At 44.2% G+C, this 19,736-nt stretch overlaps 1 pseudogene; it reads right to left on the reverse strand.

Annotated features, from left to right (window-relative positions):
- Positions 1–6,450: 6,450 nt before the first annotated feature.
- LOC146623961 (ribosomal biogenesis protein LAS1L-like) lies at positions 6,451–7,931 on the reverse strand (annotated as a pseudogene).
- Positions 7,932–19,736: the final 11,805 nt, after the last annotated feature.

Here is a 19,736-nt window from a genome sequence, read left to right on the forward strand (position 1 = left end):
TGAGCACATCACTGATATAGCCACACCATTGTCCAAACACAGATGTCATCCAGGATGCCAGCGGGTTTTCAATACCTGGGCCCTGTGCTTCGTACGTCGCTTACTACATCCAAGATCAAATGAAACATCCAAGACCAAATCATCGCGCTAACTCTGAGCTCGCTATTCCGGTTCCCCGAACACACCTGTTGTTGACGATTAGTATAGCTGGATGAAGTAATGTGAGATCACTGGGTGGCCCAACAGGGGCTACGCATCGATAGTAGAAACATTGATCGGCAACCCTTTGATTGGTCGGCGAAAATGTCGAAGGAGCGCGCTCGGTATTTTTCGGCAGCAGAGCAAGAACTCTTGAGTGAGGGATTTCAGGAGTTTCAGAGTTTAATTAAAACGCAAGGGAACACTGCAAAGGCTGCAAAAGCAAGGAGAGAGGGCTGGCAGAAAGTTGCTGACAAATCAAACTCGTAAGTAATTCAATAATAACAATAATAATGGAGTGGATTTATATAGCGCTTTTCAAGGCACCCAAAGCGCTTTACAATGCCACTATTCATTCACTCTCACATTCACACACTGGTGGAGGCAGCTACGGTTGTAGCCACAGCTGCCCTGGGGCAGACTGACAGAAGCCAGGCTGCCATATTGCGCCATCGGCCCCTCTGGCCAACACCAGTAGGCGGTAGGGTAGATTTATCATATCACACCATATTATCCAATATTATATTACATTATATTATATTATAATATGTTATATTATATCCCCTTTCACATTAGAGCCACAACAGGACCCACTAGAACATGGGAACAAGTAAAAGTGAAATATAAGAATATTCTACAGAATGGTAATATTTATCACTTATATTGCTTGTCGTCTCTTGGAAAGAGACCCTGGAATACTCTGTTTGTTTGTTCATAACAGCAACCAAGAAAAGGGCAGAGCAAAAAAAGACAGGTGGTGGTCCTGCACCCCCTCGTCAACAAGTTGGTTAAGTGAATAATACCCTCACGGGAAAATCGATATCTCTCTATGAGCACACTGTCGCGCTGAGCTAAAGGATCCTGTCTGTCCCGCAATATACGCTGAATTCTGAGGACTCTCCTTATCAATCTTGCACCTTCTGCAATGGGTTGCTCGCGTAAACGGACAGGATATGACTGCGACAGACTTCCCAAATCCACCTTCGCTTTTATAGCCGTGGTCTCTCATCTTGATTACACGAAGTAATTTACAATTGCTACTCTGAAATATGAATTACATCTGTAATAATCACATACATGTAATAGAATGTTAATAGTACATTTCCCTTTTTTAGGGAATGACCTGTATGTATCTGTGTGAAATCAATAAAAGGATCAAGTGCTGCATTATCTTTAGTTACATTGATGTTATTTATTTATGGTGAAACAGTGGTGGAATATCGCTGTTGCTTTCGTATGAATGACGCGGACATACCTGCGTGGCCGCGATCTAATCCTGTTTACATAAAGTAAACCTGCTCCCCAGCAGGTTTACGCTTACGGCTCTGTTGCTATGACAGCAAGTCCCGGATGGGCTTCGGGGAACCGAACGATCCAGGATCACGCGAAATCGTCAACAATCTCATCCAGCTAACTCACTTAGCGCGGTACGAAGAACAGGCCCCTGAGTGCTCATGCATGGTTTTAGACAAAGTTTTCAGGCCCTGCAGAGCTCGGGTTACTGAGCCACCTGGGGCAGTATTATTGGGGATATACGTGCAGCACATATCTCCAAACATCGAGCACACACCTCCCCTCTCTGCCAATAACATGTCAAGCGCCATCCTATTTTGAACTCCCATCAGAGAACTTGGACCCAATTGTTCTGCGAACCCCATCATGGCGTCCCTGGTTAGGTTAGAAAGTCTCAGCAGATTGTAATGAACATAGTTAATGCGGTCAACATTCTTATTAGGTGTTACCCAAAGGAATATACTCTCAAATCCTGCAGCTATCGGATTCACCAGCTTATATTCGTCTGGAACTCCCCTAGGCGAGTTCAGGCGAGGATCATAAGCATGTGTACCTTGGGTCCCTCTTTTGACCAAAACATGTCTCAGACGTCTGGCGGCTAGAGTACGTGTGTTGCGTTGTGGAATAGCCTTTACCTGATTCCCAATCAGCATGAGTGGAGCTCCTAATCGCACCATCGCACATGTCCCTACGCTTCCTATAGGAACATGAACCAACAGAGTATTTTCCCCACGATAATAATAGAGCCCACTTCCTGCCCAGGTTCCAATTACCGTGCTAGGGCCGCTTACATTGTTGGTGGTTCGTCCCTGAAGTGTGACGGCACACCAAGTTGGATCGATCTCTCCCACCTTGTACTTTTCATTATCAGTAGAGAACTTAAAACATGCATAGTTATCTTGTTTTGGCATAAATGGTCCCACTGTTGTCTGACACTTTCCATCTACTACTGGCTCCTGTACATTTAATGACGTCACACAAATCTAACATGAATGAGCTGGTAGACCCTTTAACATAGTTCAACTCTATGCCATTATTTCTGCTGAGACATTCATCACCTTTACCTGACCCCTCGCGCTTTTGTCTTTCTAGCGATCCTGTTTTAGGACCTACAGTCTCAGGAACTGCTGGGCTGGACTGGCCTCCGTGTTCAGACAAGGGGTCCGGAGTGCCTTGCAAAATACAGACAAAAGACAACAGAGCCATGGTTACTATTATCGCATATAATACACATGTAGTTGTAAGGAACATTTTAATACGTTTCTTCCCATTACGTGTCTCTGATTCGGTTGTTTGCATCATGTTATATAAACTTTGTATTCTAGACTTGTTATATAGATTTTAGATTCTGGACTGAAACTCCCCTCTTTGTGGAGCCTTTAACTTATCACTGCCCCTTTCTGATGGCGTGACGACCTTCTCCGCTGCTGCTCTTCTTTCTTCAGCCTTCCAGGTGGACTACTGAATGGCCTGTTGCACAGGTGAGAGGGTTTATTCTGTCTCTGTTTGTTGACACCTGTGTTGGTTGAAGCCTCTTCCTCAACCAAGCTCTCATGTGCTGGTGCACACTGCGACCAGTGATACCAGGTGTCGCCCTTCCCTTTCAGTTGGACTGCTGTAGTTGTCCTGGCAACGACCTCGTATGGACCAGTCCAGCGTGGCTCCTTCCACTTGCGTTTGAGCACCTTCAGCCACACCACCTTTGCCTCCGGGGTCGCCCTGTCCACAGCGTGTAATCCAGATGTGACCTGTTTGCGAAACTGGAGATTCTTGCCACCCCTGTGGTCGCTGTGTTACTGGAATGTTCTCCTGTAAAGGATAGAAAACAAAAAGCCTCTCTCTGGTACACCTCACTAATCTACTGTGTTCATCTAATGTTCCCTTAATTATTCAAAGTTGGTTCAAGATATCATGTTCTGGGCTCTATCCTTTATATTAACTTTACTTAATCTAAATTAGGGCTGAACGATTATGGAAAATAATCTAATTGCGATTTTTTGCCCCAATATTGCGATGCGATATGCGATTATTTTTTAAGGTCTTTGTCTTCTGTATTATTAAACAAAGACAAGCAATACATCATATAGTATGGCCAATACTATATTACATTAATTTTAAACTGTTCTTTCCTGGAAGACAGACCTCTGTTATGATGACATGAGGTGATGCATGAATTGATGACTGACATTTTTATTTAACTTCTTCAATCACAACAGTATATTTGAACATACACAATAGTTTATTTTTAGCTTACAAACATCTGAGCATAAAGTGCTGACAAGGAACCCTGGTGTAAACATTAAAATGAAAGTCAGTACAATGTGCAGATTGCAGAAATATACATAAAAAAAATCAGTGGCTTTACCACACTCAGTTTTTCGACATCTGTGAACTACTAGACAGTCATTCAATTAAAAAATAATATTAAATAAATAAAACTAATAAATAAAAAATACACACATCTTACTGATCTCTGCAGTCAGTAACATTACACATAAAGTGCAAACATAATAGCAATTGTATAAACACACACACAAACACGCCTTTAAAATTTAAAGGCGTGAAATTGGACGGTCTAGTTCTGATTAGCGTCACCGCTGTCTCGGTGGAGTTTAATAAACTCGGCCGTCTGCTTCTTGCTATCTAAAATATAACCAGACACTGGTGTAAATTCTCGACTGTCTCATACTTCTGTTTAATAAGTTTTCTGTTTGACGTTTAGTCAGCTGTGTGAAAACCAAGGAGGAACCCACCCGGGGGATTAATAAAGTTTTATTTTATCTAATCTAATAACTTTAATCTCAGCCAAACCGATTTACTCACGAACAAACAAAACACTGAAAAAAGCCCAACAATAACATTTTTAGGTTGTCTAAGTGACTTATATATTACGTTTAACCCGAGCAGCGAAACTCCGCGGTGATCTGAAAATGATGTGCCGGGAGTTGTGCCGTTCTCGGCCGCATCAGTAACCCTCGAGCTCCCGGCTAGCTGTCGAGCTGGTGGGTAGCAGACGCCTCTGAAAACGTCGAAGCACTTTTGCAAATATGGGATATCTTGATAAACCGAGCAGATATTTGATGTTTACACAACTACTTTCTCGCCTGAAAATATGTTAAAAGTTTATTTTGTGACCCAGAAAGATTAGTATGAGTAATTTTAAAACTTAGTAGCGGCCGCCATTGCTGGAAACTGGAGTTTGGCTGGGCCGCGCTATGAATTCTGGGATATGGTAGTAATTTGGACAGCCTTCGGCGCGTCGCTGTGACGTAATCGGTCTACAAATGCGGCCTCAGGAGGATGCAGCCCATGAATTGTATAATATAATCGCAGTATAATCGCAGCCTTTGCGGTTAGAAAATTGCACTTGATCATGTCGCGATATTATCGCAAATGCGATATATCGTTCAGCCCTAATCTAAATGCTCTTTATGTGTGTAAAGAGTTTATCTTCTAACCAGGATTCAGTTCATTTTAATCCTTCAACTTAAACATGAAAATAACAATGTCTGCCTCAGTTTTACCATATCTAAATCATCAAACACCCCAAAAGTCCTAAAATGATCCTAAACCCATTTCAACTTAAACCTTAAATCCCCCCTTTATTTTGACACATTTCATGTGTCAAAATAATGTACAAAACTAAAAATGCTCAGTTTTCCCCACTCATGATCCAATCTATGTCATGAAAATGAACTTAAAACAGAACAGTCATCAGTCATGTGCTTAGCCTTAGTCCAGTCTTTACCTCAGTGTCCAGTTGGTCCAACCTTAGTTCAGTTCGTCCGTCCAGTCACCGTCCATTCATACGTATTCACACCAGGTATTTCCTCTTTCTTGCCGAGACAACAAGAAACTGTTCCTCTTTCACAGTTGCGAGTAAACATAACTAACCTCTCACCTATAAATGATTCTCTCTAACTAAGTGTGTGTGTGTATATGTCGTCCTCAAATGCTCTCTCATCTCACCCGTTGCACTTCTGACCTTCCACCAGACCAGAGGCTCATCAAATAGCCTCGTCTAACCTGCTCCTCAGAATAACTTAGACTCTGCTTTCATTAATGCAAACTTTCTGCAACTTAGTCTTTCTGAAAGACACACACTGTTTAAACCTCTGAATGCAATATCAATGCTGCAGATTATATTATTAATGCAATGGTGACGATGACGATTATTTAACAATAGCAGTAAAATAATTTCCCTGCTCCACACTCCCTCTCTCGACCTCTGGTACACCAGAGGTCGCAATACATTGTGTCCTCGCTCTGACCCTCTCTTGTGGTCCATCCGGCCTCGGGCCTCCAGGATCCTCACCCCCTGTGGTCGCCGAGATCTTCTGCAAAGGAAACAAAACACCTTTTCCTGCATCTCCCTAACTTATCATAGTTGGGACTCTTTAATCAAAAGCCTTATCCTAATTATGTTCTTGACTTATAGACTTGTATTTATATATATTCTTCAACGTTACTCATCATTTTACCACTCTCTTAAAACGCTGACACTAACTTCATTTTAAAACCTCACATTTCCTATGTTATAACCTGTTTTTGATATAGCCTTTTTATTTCATTTTGCTCCTTTTAATGTAACAATAAATTATAATTCTAGTTTATCAGACTTAATCAAAACCTATGCTTTCCTTCCTTTGGTCCTTCTTTAAATCAGAACATTTTGTCTTCTGAAAGTTTTATTTCTGCTTCTGCCAACATGTTTAGTTAACGAGCTCGACTGGACAGAAACAATCACAACTGCTGAACCTGCACTGTGCTCATGGTTAAAATTCCACAACATTTTGTCTTCTGAATATTGTATTTTTGCTTCAAAACTGCTTCTAGCACAACAAGAGTCAGCGGAGGCTGGAATGACAACAACAACAACAATCTTGTGCTTAACATAAAACATTTACCATTTAACATAAAACAAAAAATAACACAAGTAACAAAAACAACACAAGTAACTTAAAAAAGCTTCAGTCCACATTTCAGTTTGTTGAGCTCGCTGTTGCTCCAGAGGAGGCCCTCAGCTGGCCGGGCTGGAGCCGAGGCCCCGGGGATGCTGCTACGTGTCTGAGGGCAAGTGCTCTTTCAGCCTGCACGTCTGCCCATTTGCGGTCCTCACTTCTCTCCGAGTCCATCGGTGAGGAGTGTTGCATCTGGTCCAGCAGCATACTCACAGTATATATGGGCTGCTGCTGCTGCAGAGGTGTGCTGGCCTCTGAGCGCTCTGTCTGTGTGTAGATGGAGCAGAGCTGGAACAGCTTCTCTCTGGTTTCCTGAGGGGGGGGATGCTCCATGTCATCCAGGACTAGCTGGATCAGGTGAGGTGTGCTGATGCAGGGGGCATCCAGACATGCAGAGAGAAGCTGCTGCCACCTCAGCTTGATGCGGTCGATGAAAATCCTGTCCTTCATTCTGGCTTTCTTCTGCAACTTTGTCTCAAAATGATATTCAAATTTGTTGTTGTTGCAGAGGAAGACTTCTGAAATCCATGCAGAAATATAGAAACACCTGTGACCGTTGGGCTCTTTGCTGAGCAGCTTCAGTTCCACAAAGAGCTTCTCCAGGAAGAGGTGAATGAAAGACGAAGAGTTAAGCATCTTTAGCAGGGGCAGCCAAAAGCGCAGGAAGGTTTGTGGGACTCTGGGCTCAGTGGGACTGGCACTGTCAGATGTTGCACAGCCTAATGCTTCCAGCTGCTCCATGGTAGGAACAAGAAAACCGTCTTCCAGCAGCACATCAATCAACAGCTCCCTGGACCCCAGTGCAAACTGCTTGATCTCACCCAGCAACGAACTCATGTCTGCTAAGGGGGCCTGCCACAAGCTCTTCCCCTTGTCTTCAGGAGACCCATCATCAAAAGCTTGGTACTGGTCCTTCTGAAAAGAGATCAGCAGCTCCCGAGCGTTTCTGCAGGCATCCACTTCTTTCTGCCTGGCAACGAGCTGCTCATCGGGGCCTCCTCCCAGCTGTCTGGACCAAAACTCCTGCTGGAGCCACTCCAGGACCACCTTACATCCCTTTCGGCACCATTTCAAAGAAGGAAGAGTCCGATGCGTGATTTCGTGCCTCAGATCCACCACCCACTCGGGGATGTTCAAGTTTCCAGCCAGTTGCCTCAGCGGCGGGGCCTTTCTCCCCTGCTGGCGCTCCGTGATAAGATTAAAAAATCTTACCAGGGCCGTCCCGTACATCAGGGTCAAGTCATCTCCGGTAAGCTGTCCGGACCGGTCCCGCACCTGGCAGCGCACGAGGTCTGCTGTGCAGTCCACGGCCACGGGAAAACTATCAGCGCACCTGGCCCTCCAAGCCGATATCCTCTCTAACGCAAACCTCTGCAGAGAGGAGTCCATCGAGTAAAGGTAGTCCCGAACCTGATCCCACTCCGCTTTGTTAAGCCAGGCTACCACATGGCGTGTTTTCTCAGAGCCCTTTTTATTCATTGTGCGCGCTCCGGACCTCACGCTCAATCTCTCACTCACCGGGAAAAGCCGCTCGCCTCACGCAGAGACCACTCGCAGATTTATATGACAGAGGACCGCGTTCAGAGCTTCGAGTTTTACAGTTGCTTGTCGCACAGCAACCAGGAAATGATGCTAACGTTTTCTTCGGCTTCGTTTGTGGCTGACGTTCAGAGCGCTTATTTACATGATGCTGGTCATAAACGAGCTTTCTTTGGCTATGGTCAATGGCGTGTCCAGCGGGGTGGCCTGGGGGGGCACAGGCCACCCCCCCAACCAGACTGGCCACCCCAGGTGCCACCCCAAAGGCAAAACAATAAAATTCAATCAAATATCAAATGTCCGATTATGTTTTCACGGTGACGCTCAGATATCCGAGTGTAAGTGAATGCAGCATCGGCTTCTGCGCTATGTGCATCACGTTAGCAAAGGTAGGAGAGCCAAGCACGAAAGACGTCACTGCAGGAAACTTTTTTATTTATTTTTGTAAGGGCATGAACAATGAGAGGTGGTGGATTGGCCAGATGCAGGTCGATGTGTAGAAATAACTCCGTTGTTTGGTGGTGGCTATGGCGGGGCTTCCACAGAGGCAGCAGGTGGATGAGGGAAGGGGAGGCAGGAGGAGAGCCCCGAGGCAGCCGCCAGTCCGAGTGTCAGGTGAACTGAACTTCAGGTAAGAAGTTATGACCTGCAGTCTATCTGGGTCAGATATGAACTAAGTTTAGGTGGAGTTTATTTTCGTTGTGCTGACTTTTTACTGTCAGTTGCAATAACTCATACTGCGTTCTAGCCAGCTTGGAGTTTTTATACAGCTGTTCGGTTGCTATGATGTTACTGATAGTGAACTTTATTTTATTCATAAGGTTAGTTAGTAGAGTTGCCAACGGCTCCTTAAAAAAATGGAATGGTCCCTCAATCAGAGAAAATATTACACGTTTCGTATTGAGCTGAGAAGAGACGCAGTTTGTCCCGAACTTCAGCTAGAATGGAAAAAGACACAAAGCTGGATTTATTCTGTCTTTACGCTGCACAGCTGCCTCTTCTCTCATCCTGCCTCTCCTGTTGCTACTTCAATCATGAAACTGATCGATGATCAGCTGATCGGCTTTTCTCTCTTGTTTGTTTATCGCCCACTTTGCGCCAGAAAGACGAAACCAGCAGATGTCACGCTAAACAACAGCAGCACGTTTAAGCTTGATCGGCTGTTGTTAGAATTTATTTAATATTAATTTCTAGTATCAGCTGATGTTTGCTGGAGCCACAGCTGTAAAGCTGCTGGTCATGATGTCGGTTTGGATATCTGGTGAGAGGGAAACGTGAAGACCACCCACCAGGATCCTTTTTTATGTAGCTGACAGCTGGTAACTGTGCAGGGGCGGGTCTAGCAAAGTTTTGCCAGGGGGCCAGGTAGGGCATTAACAGGGAAAGGGGGCACAAAGAAATACTTTTCTTTCCTATTCTCATTTAAAATATCTAGCTTTTATTAAATAATTATCTAAATCTTACAACCAAAGTTTTTATCTGACGTAAAATGTATAGAAATCATACATATACCAAAAAGACTGTACATCACTGTCACAACAGGGTTTGTTTTCATTCAAAGGCTTTATGGCTTTAATACCTGGTGGGTCGGTCTGTAGTCAAAATGCCCGATTTTCTGTCCCAGTCCAGCCCTGCAGGTTATACTGGCAGTGTCACCATGCCAGCTGAATGTATTTCATCATCAGCCAGTGTTGTTCTTTATCAATATTACCAAAGTTTACCATAAGGCAGCATAGAAAGTATTTACTTGCTTTCAGGTTTTATTCAAATATTAGTCTTTTCAGTTGTTTCTCCACTTTTTTCCTGTTTCAAAATCAAACACCAGTTTGTGAGAAGATTATCTTCTTTTTTTAACAGGCAGAGAAAGTTTTGCATTGGAATGGCTAATTTGTCAATTGTTTGCTACAAATGTTCGTATTTTAATATTCAAAAATGTTTTTGCCCAAAACATATGTGCAGTATATGTCAGTAAAAATACTATGCAAATATTGCTGTCCTTGAATGCTGAGTAAACACTGACAAAGCACTGATTGTATCTCTTGTACTTTATCAACGCAGTATCTAAAAACTTTGCACCGTAGTGGTTAAAATCTCATTCTAATAAGAGTTAAAAGTGCATTTGGTTATTAGGTTTATAGGATTATTGAATTATGGTTAAGGGTTGGTAGAATTTTTTTTTAAAAACATTATCTGCCAATTAAATCTGCCACCCTTCTCCAAATCTGTGCCCCTACCTGGCCCCCCCAACAAAAATTTTCTAGACACGCCACTGTACCTGTGTAGTTGGTGCACTGTCCCACAACATCACTCATGCTCAAGATTTACACAGGGCCAGATACCTACATTCAAGCTACCTTCTCGTAACAGCACAGTGATACAGAATTTTAGGATTTGTTTTAATAATGCACAAAAGTATTACAACTTAACTCTTAAAAATGTTAATCAAGAAACTGGGTTTTATGACGTGCAGCATGTCATAGCACGTAAAGCACGTGCAGTGCTTTAATTTGCTTCTCTTGCTATCTATGCATTTTTTCTCAGTAGCCGATTTCTGATACCTTCACAGGTGTTGAATAAACAAATGTTTGACCCTCACACAGAGCGGCTGTGCACGTCAAATAATGAGAAGTGCCACAACTTCCAATGTGTTAATAATGGACTGGATTTATATAGCGCTTTTCAAGGCACCCAAAGCGCTTTACAATGCCACTATTCAGTCACTGGTGAAGGCAACTACGGTTGTAGCCACAGCTGCCCTGGGGCAGACTGACAGAAGCGAGGCTGCCATATCGCGCCATCACCAGTAGGCGGTAGGGTAAAGTGTCTTGCCCAAGGACACAACGACCAGGACAGAGAGCCCAGGGATCGAACCGGCAACCTTCCGGTTACAGATGTGCTTCCCAACTCCCTGAGCCACAGTTGCCCTCAACTTCACTTGCAGCACAGGTGGTGGACTTTAAAGAAGGGTAACAAGATTGAATACACGGTTGTGCAACAATGCTGATGAAGTGAAGAAGCTTCTCGGATGAGAGGTGAAACGTCTTCAAGCAACTTAAAGAAGTCCAGACGCTTTTCTTTACAAGCTCCTTTGACTACGATGACCTGAATGACTGAGAACCTTCACAGACAACAATGCTGATTCTGTAGTTTATTGTATGACACCGTTATGTTTCCTTTACATGAACTGTGGGCAGTAGTAGCACTGATGTTGGTCGCTATGGTATTTGTAACTGTGGGTGTTCCTGTAGGGCTACGCGTGAGAATTCACAAATGTGCTGTTGCAACTTCCTCAAAAGCTGCAGTTGCTGCAGCCTCTGAGAAATGCTCACAGATTGATAGGTATGTTATGGAGCCTTGCAAGGCACATTGAAGAAAAAAAATTTGAACATGTATTTTGCGAGATGAAGATAGTGCTCAGTGGAAGGGGAAACACTCGTGGCTAGGTGTACTTTGATCTGGTGGTCTTTGTTGCATTCATTAACAACCAGCTGCAGTACTCTGTACAGCTTTACAGGTATTGATGGAAGCATGATAAATGCAAAGAAAAAAACTCTCAAGATCTTGCAAAACATTTGTGGGATCTTGCAAAAGTAAGTTTTGACAGAATTTGTTCTGTTTAGTGTGGTGCACAATAGCAATTTTCTAAGATCACACTTTAGCAATAAATTGACTTTGTGAAGTCCTTTATCATTCTTATTGTCATGGGCATATCCTATTATCTTTTTTCTATACATTAGATTTTATTTGTTGTCCCGTATACCAATTTGTCATTCTTTGTGAAATGCAGATGCATAAAACAGTTCTATGCAAAACATGCAGGCTACTTTCATGCTGCACATTCTACAACAAACACTTATTTTGTGTGCATTTGTCTCTTTCAAACAGGTGCCGGTCCTCACCTCTGCAGTGCTGCCGTCTCCTGTAGCGCTGCATGGTTCTAAGCTAAGTTTCCTTTCCTTTTTCTGTTCTCTTAGATTTGTCCTCAGGTTGGAAGTGTCTGTGTTGTGCAGCTGGTCTGGTCTGTCTCTAGACAGTTCAGGCTGCACCCACTAGTTAAATGGTGGAGGCTCACAGCGACATACTCAACACAGAAGTTTCTGAACTCTGCATGAGGGTTTCTCCGACGAAGTGAGGGCCGTGAGGCACAGCTCCCCGTCTCCCGGTGACCCTGCTAGGTCCACCTTCTTAGGGAAACCCTCTGCAGAGGAGCTGACAGAGCCAGGAACTTGTGAGTTGTGTGTGTCCACTCAGGCATCATTCATGCTTGTTCTTTAGGCAAGTATGAAGTTTTAATGCAGAGTTGTTAAGGTCAGCATTGTCTTGCTCGGCCTCACTTTTCCTCCGGGCTTAATGGGCGTCTCATCACAGCTCTGTCAGCTGAAGCTGTCTAGAAATCTCCCCCGTGTAGTGAAACGGGCCGACAAAGCAGCCTGTAATCAAGCATAAAGAGAAAAAACAAAACAAACACAAAACAAAAACGAGCGAACAGGAAAATGATGTTATTTTGGCTGCATTATTCAGAGAGGGGAGAAACAACGGGACCAGGCCCTGTGTCAGCCTTCTCTCCCCCCTTTTTTTGTTTTTTCTCACCATATAATCCACTCATGACCCGCCAAGCTGACAGGACAACACAGGTACATGTTAAAATTCTTAAGATCATGTTTAAAAGCCCAAAAATGGACATTTCTTTCACTCAGTAATCACTTGTATTAATCAATCAGCAGAAAACATGTCACAATTTGAATCTTTTAACCACTAAATTTGTTGTGTCTTCACTGGTTGGTCAGACCAGTGTCTTTTTGAAGTTAAGTTGTTGTCCTGCAACCCAGAGAGTTTATTTGTTAGTAGTGGATAAACTTTATTATTTAACAGCAGGTGTATGTTAAGTTTCGCTACTTTAAACTTGCTGGAAAATCTTCACGTGTTCATGAATGTAAGCTGTTTCTTCATTGCGTGTGTGTGCGTTTGTAGGTGGGTGAATTGAACTTTTTTTTCTCAAACGAGGAATTCCTCTAGCACGTGCCTCTCTCTCACATTACTCTGCTTGTGTGTGTTTTTGTTTCACCTTTTTGTTGTGATGCTCCGGACGCCTTCCCAACTTCCACAAGTCTGGTGGCCTCAATTTTATGAGTTAAAAACTTCTCTTAATTTCTCCTCTAATTCTTTCCTAGCTGCTGTCTTTTCCACAGCTGCTGATTCTTGCTGAGTGTGGTTTCCATTACTATAATTTTGCTTCGGCCGCTGTGCTTGTGGGGGCAGTTGGCCCAGGCCCGTAGCCACCTGTATCAACACACTAAGAGATTTATTTAATATCATTTTCATCACTATGTTACTCTGCCGACTGAAGTGCCAGTCTAAATCATGCACGATTTGTCTCTTCTATATCAAAACCCAGCCAAACATCAAACATTCAGCGTAGTCATTCAAAACCTTATTTGTAATATTATAATCAGCAAAATCAGCGTTTTAATTACAGGCATGTATCATTGTTTGCAAATCATAATTATAAAACTCAAAAACACGCTAAACAGCAAGCAAAAATCCTCTGTGCGCTTCACAGCAGCCACCTCATTTGCATGTTCACACACCGTCTAAAAATAGCTCGCAGCGCTGCAGCTGCACGTCACACACAGGGTCACACAAACCTCTGTTATTTTATATTACAAAGACGTCTTATATTTACAATCACTGCAAGGCCTGACAGATTTAGCACCTAACAAATTTCGACAAATTTTACCATAACGGGTCCAACCGAAGAAAGATAACTTTTTTGCAGCCAATCCCAGTATCTGTTACTTCTGGAACAGCCTCTGGCCTAATTTCTAAAATATACCTAGCCAATTCCCTACCAAACTACTTGAGCCTTTAACTCAATTCCTTGGGACTTGTTAGATTATAATATTATTTTATGCCATGTTATACCCCTAATGAAAGAAAATTCCATTTTTGTGCTTTAAACATGATCTTAAGAATTTTAACATGTACCTGTGTTGTCCTGTCAGCTTGGCGGGTCATGAGTGGATTATATGGAGAGAAAAAACAAAAAAAGGGGGAGAGAAGGCTGACACAGGGCCTGGTCCCGTTGTTTCTCCCCCTCTGAATAACACAGCCAATACAACATCATTTTCCTGTTCGTTTGTTTTTGTTTTGTTTTGTTTTGTTTTGTTTTTTCTCTTTATGCTTGATTACAGGCTGCTTTGTCGGCCCGGGAAGCCGAAGCTGACCCTGGACTCCTGCTCTCCCCTCTACCATCTTTGCTCTCTCCTCCACCATCTTTGATGTGACCCTGACCAAATGCTAAAGCAGCTGGACCCACAACAACAACTTGAAAATGTCAACAGTGCTGCAGGAAAATGATCTCATGCAGCAGAGACGGAGAGCGGTAATCCAAGGCCCGTTTCACTACACGGGGAGATTTCTGTCAGCGTCTTTTCTTTCTGAGAAGACTGAGAAAGGCCCGGCTCCCACCACCGATTCTGACCACCTTATATAAAGGAATTATTGAGAGCATCCTGAGCAGCTATATCACTGTCTGGTTCGGGAACAGCACCATGCCGGACAGACAAGCACTACAGAGGGTTGTGCAATCAGCTGAGCGCACCATTCGCTCCGAGCTCCCTGACCTGCACTCAATCTACAGAAGGCGGTGCTGGACCAAGACCAGGAAGATCGTGAAAGACCTCAGCCATCCCAACAACAGACTGTTCTCTCTGTTGCTGTGTACGTGACAAATAAACATCTGGATTTGGAAAACGAGGCACTCGCAAAGCCACCAGCATTGTGCCTGATCGGACACACCCCTCTCACACACTCTTCACACTCTTGCCATATGGAAAAAGACAGCGTCAGCTGACAGAGCTGTGACGAGACGCCCATTAAGCCCAGATGAAAAGAGAGGCCGAGCAAAACCATGCTGACCTTAACCACTCTGCATTAAAACTGTGCAGGACAGTGACGGACCAACAATGACCATCGGGCAGCAAGAAGGGCGTGCTAGAGACAGGAGGAGTAACTGAGGTCAGGAGGCACCTCAGAATGGACAAAACACCAGGAGAAAATAAGCTGAAGGCACAGGTGTCGGGGCTCGGCCAGGAGCTGACCTCTGAGAAGAGCCGAACAGCAGAGCCGTAGAAGGCCGTGGAGCAAGGCAAGGGAAACATCAATGGACTTCAATCTGATGTGTACGGAAAAGACTGAGGTTTATGTCCTCAGTGAGAGCTCAAGACATCAGAGCAGAAACTGAGCATGGCTCAAGAGGAGCTGGCTGATAATGGAACCCATCAGACTTGCAGTCCCAGACGCTGGACGTGAAGTCAGGCCGGAGCTTGCCGGGGCCAGATGAGCATCCCAGAAACGTCCTTGAGGCCTTTGTTAAGCTAACAGAACAAACACTGAGGTCTTCCACTGGTGAAGTTGCTGCTGCAGACTCTCATTTACACCCTCTGGATGTCAGCCGTTTCTGCCTGCAACAAATGGACAGCAGCTGCAATTGTACAGGCATAGAAACGGACTCCTCATACATGTGATATCTGCGACTGAGGGGCGAGTGTCGTGGAGGTATTGACACGGTGAGGAGGAAGAGGATACGGTGTCTGGACTGGCAGATCCCAGCAGCTCAGACCCCCAGACTTCAGGAGGGATGGAGCACTGGGAGCTTCTGCAGGCTCAGGACCTCAGCAAGGAGATGAGAACAAAGCAGAACGAGCAGCAGTGACAGCAGCTGAACTTTGACCTGAACAAAATCTTGACTTGGCTGGGAGAAACAGAGGAAGAGCTGGAGCAGCAGCGTAGACTGGAGCTTGACACTGACATCCAGACGATTGAGCTGCGTATCAAAACCCTGAAGGAGCTACAGAAGCAAAAGGGTCAAGCTAAGGAGGAGTGGAATAAGGAGAAGATGCAGGACACTGGAGAAAAGCACTGCCTCAATTGGGGCCAGAACCAGTATGGACAGAACTTTAATCAGCATCACCAATGGACGCAAACAGACTGAAATGGAGGAGGGCAGGACCCAGGGCATGCTTCAGGCCGCGGTTTACTCAGAACACCAGAACAGGAAAGTGATGAACACAAACACACACACACACATACACATCTACATGCACTGACTCAGAATGAAGAGAAACATATACGAACATATGCACTCGTTGACCAAATACTTCTTTTCCACCATAATTTGCAAATCAGTTCTTTAAAACTCGGACAAGTTAGAGGTATACCTATGATGAAAATGACAGGCCTCTCTCATATTTTTAAGTGGGAGAACTTGCACAATTGGTGGCTGACTAAATACTTTTTTGCCCCACTGTATTTGATCCTGTCTCCCTCAATACTATTTAATATCTAAATGCTTGATTCATCATATTATAACAAATGTGCTGTTGTAGCTACTGACAGTGAGTTTGATTCCATTTTTTCCATCTACCAAAGAGAAATAATATCTCTTAGTGGCAGGTGGATCACACGTTGATTCTAACACTTTGCATATGACTGGGTAGGATGAGCATTTTATAAGCGCTTGTGTGGTTTTTGTTTATTTAAGGAAATACATCAGTTTCCCTTGTATTTTAAATTTGAGTGAAGATCCTAAATTGGCCCCCACTCTTCACTTTGAGAAAAGGCTAATCTGTCTTATCCCCACATGAGCACAGTCAGATATAATACAGGCTTTCACTCAGGAGCAGGAAGGCTAAAGGCTGTTTAATGTTTGATCTAACTGTGTCAGACATTTGCGTTCTCACGTGCATGGACAATATCTTGAAAACTTCAGAGCTGCAGTGCATGTGTAAAAGTGGTTAGAAAGCAGTGCTTTAACACAGGTTTTGTCTCTTTGCGTAGCTGCTCGGTCCATCCAGACTCCCCTCGATATACAACAGTGATGCCAGCAACTCAAATACAAGCTCTCTCCAAGTGATTCCTTCATCATCAACATCTGCATCCATGATCCATTAGCTCAACAGCAACATCTGTCAGCTGTGCATCCAACTCGGGGGAATCGCCTGCTGTGCTCAGCCAGTGGGCCGCAATTTCTGTGCCTTGTTGATGGCCTCGCTGTATCCTGTGCTGGAGAAAGCTGGTGAGGAGACACTGCTGGTGAGCCAGGCGGCGCTGAGCTCCATGTAGGACATCAGTAAGGCCTATGGATACACTTCCCTCAAGGAACTGATCAATGAGAACTCTGACTACCTGCTTAATGACATATCACTCAACCTTCAGAGGCTCAGCCAGCATCCACAGGTAGTTATGAGGTGTTTTTGTTTTTAGCCCAGAATGGACACAGAAATGAGTGCTGGAGGGTTTACCCGATTTCCTTCTTTGTCTGCTTAAGCCTGTGCGTCCCTTTCAGTAAGTGATTTGAATCCACCTGACATTCAGAAGGTCGTGGTAGAGCATATCGTACGAAGGCAAGATGTCAAACACATCCAGTCCCAGGTTAGACTCCGTACCTTCTCCGGTAAGGTTCCCAGACCTAACAACAAAACTGATTATGACACGTGGCGCACACAAATTAACCTGCTCCAAAATGACCCCAGCATGTCCCCGCTGCAAATATCCAGAAAGATCCATGAGAGCCTGCTCCCACCAGCAGCTGATATAGTTAAAATGTGTGACTCACAGGTGCTATAGCGTACGGCCACAGCTTCACTCTGAGCTCCATCTCCATAGAGTGCAGACAGTGATATCTGATACTCCTTAAGACACAGGACAACAGTTTATTGAGATATTGTATTTTTTATTTCATAATATGTACTCCAACAACTCAATAGTTCTTCCCCACCTGCCTCAGGTCGCCTCCACTTAGGGAGATCCACTTAATGAGGTAAGAAACATCATCATCATCTGCAGCTTCCCAGCGCACCGTGATGTCACTGTCTGAGAAATTAGTTATCCTAAGGTCTGAAGGAGGAGGCACCTTCACTAGAAGAAAAGAATAATGTGTATGGGAATTTTTTAAAAATGGGAAAGCTACATCTTTATATCTTTCATTATTAATAACATTTACAGTACTGTGCAAAAGTCATGAGCCACACGCTGAAGTATTTCATTGGACATTATCTGTTTTTTCCAATCCTTTTTAATCCAGTTCTTGTACCTGACCATTTTCTGAGTAATGTTTTTTGTTTGTTTGTTTGTGTAAACACTTGTTTGTTTGTTTGTTTGTTTGTTTGTTTGTTTGTTTGTTTGTTTGTTTGTTTGTGTAAACACTTTGCACTGACCATTATTGGAGAATTAAAAAGCACCTAATTCAAGGAATATGTGTACACATAACAGAAAACTTGGGAAAGAACCAATTTGAAATCTTTAAGCACTTTGTTACTAGCGGCCTGTCACAAAAACACATTTTGTATAGTGTTTTTTTTTTTAATCTTGTTAATAAAATGTATACAAATGTGTGTGATTAATCACAATGTGTTAGTGTGTAATCACCCTGAGACATGCATGCCTGTCTGTAAGAGTCAGATCTAAAGCCACTTCTTTTTTTCTTTTTTTCTTTTTTTTTTGCCTGTCCCGTTTGGCTCTTTTGCCATCAGAATTGTTGTCTAAAGGCAAAGAAAGATGCCCAACGGATTTACTTTACCAAATTGACCATCCCAGCCTTGCCGTAATGGTCCATTTGATTCACCTTTTATTGTTTATTTTATTTTCACTTGCTGAATACGGGACAGACTTGACTGGGGGAAAGAAGGGGAGAAAGAAAGAGGGAAAGAGAAACAGCTGAGAAGAGGGACGGGGGAGAAGGGCAAAAAACAAAAACCAACAGAATGAGCAGAAAAAAAAAAAGAAATAAAAAATGCATATATCGATCACCTGGATCACCTGCTGAGAAAGAAAAAAGAAAACAAGCAGAAGAGAACAAGAGTAATAGAATAAACAGCATCACAATGATATATGGGAATATGACAGTAAATACTAAATATTAAACATTATTGTGCAGCACATAAGATCAACAGAACACAGTGTGCTTTGAGGTAGGAGCCAAAAAGGGTGTAGTTTGTGGGTGTGATCACCCATGTGTACACCTGTGAGCATGGATGCGCTTGTTTTTTTTAAAAAGGTTCCTTCATGTAATGATCTGCTAGAGGGTGTGGGGGGGCCACAGCCCCGTCCTCCAGGGCATGAAGCAGGTATGGAGGAGATCAAAACTCCAGACATCCAGAGGCCCCCAGAACACAAGAGACCAAGGAAGACCAACAGAGGGGCAGCCGCGCCACTGTCCCAGAAAGAGCTGAGGAGAGTCCCAGATGAGGGCTCACTCAGCAGCCGCGGAGCAGAAGCCAGGGGGGGGGGAGTTGCAGTGACGCGCCCGTGAGCTCCGCCGGCAGCCAGCCGTGCCTGAGTGACCGAGCCCCAGGCCGAGAGGCCGGGGGCACCCCACCTCCGAAGTGGCCCGAGCGAGCCCCAGGCTCCAGGCCCCGATAAGCGGCCGCCAAGGAGTGAGCCGGTGTGTACCTGGACGCCCATCCCCGGACACAAAGAACCACCAACGCACCGATGTCTGAGGGAGTCCGCCACTGGCAGGGGAAGTGGTGGTAGGGGGAGATAGGCCTCCAAACCTTGGAGGGCCTGAGATGTCCCCAGAGAGGTGGCGCCTGACACCCAACCTGACATATAGACACAGAAATACAGGCACACACATATACAAACATCCATTCCCACACTCATGCTCTCATATGCACTTACTCCACACTCAACCAACGTGGAGACAGACATAAAGAGACGCTGTACACACGATCACACTCCCCA

This window comes from Diplotaxodon limnothrissa, linkage group LG10 (assembly GCF_057381915.1).
Source record: "Diplotaxodon limnothrissa isolate DT_005_m linkage group LG10, D_limnothrissa_male_GT1.1, whole genome shotgun sequence".
Lineage (NCBI taxonomy): Eukaryota > Metazoa > Chordata > Actinopteri > Cichliformes > Cichlidae > Diplotaxodon > Diplotaxodon limnothrissa.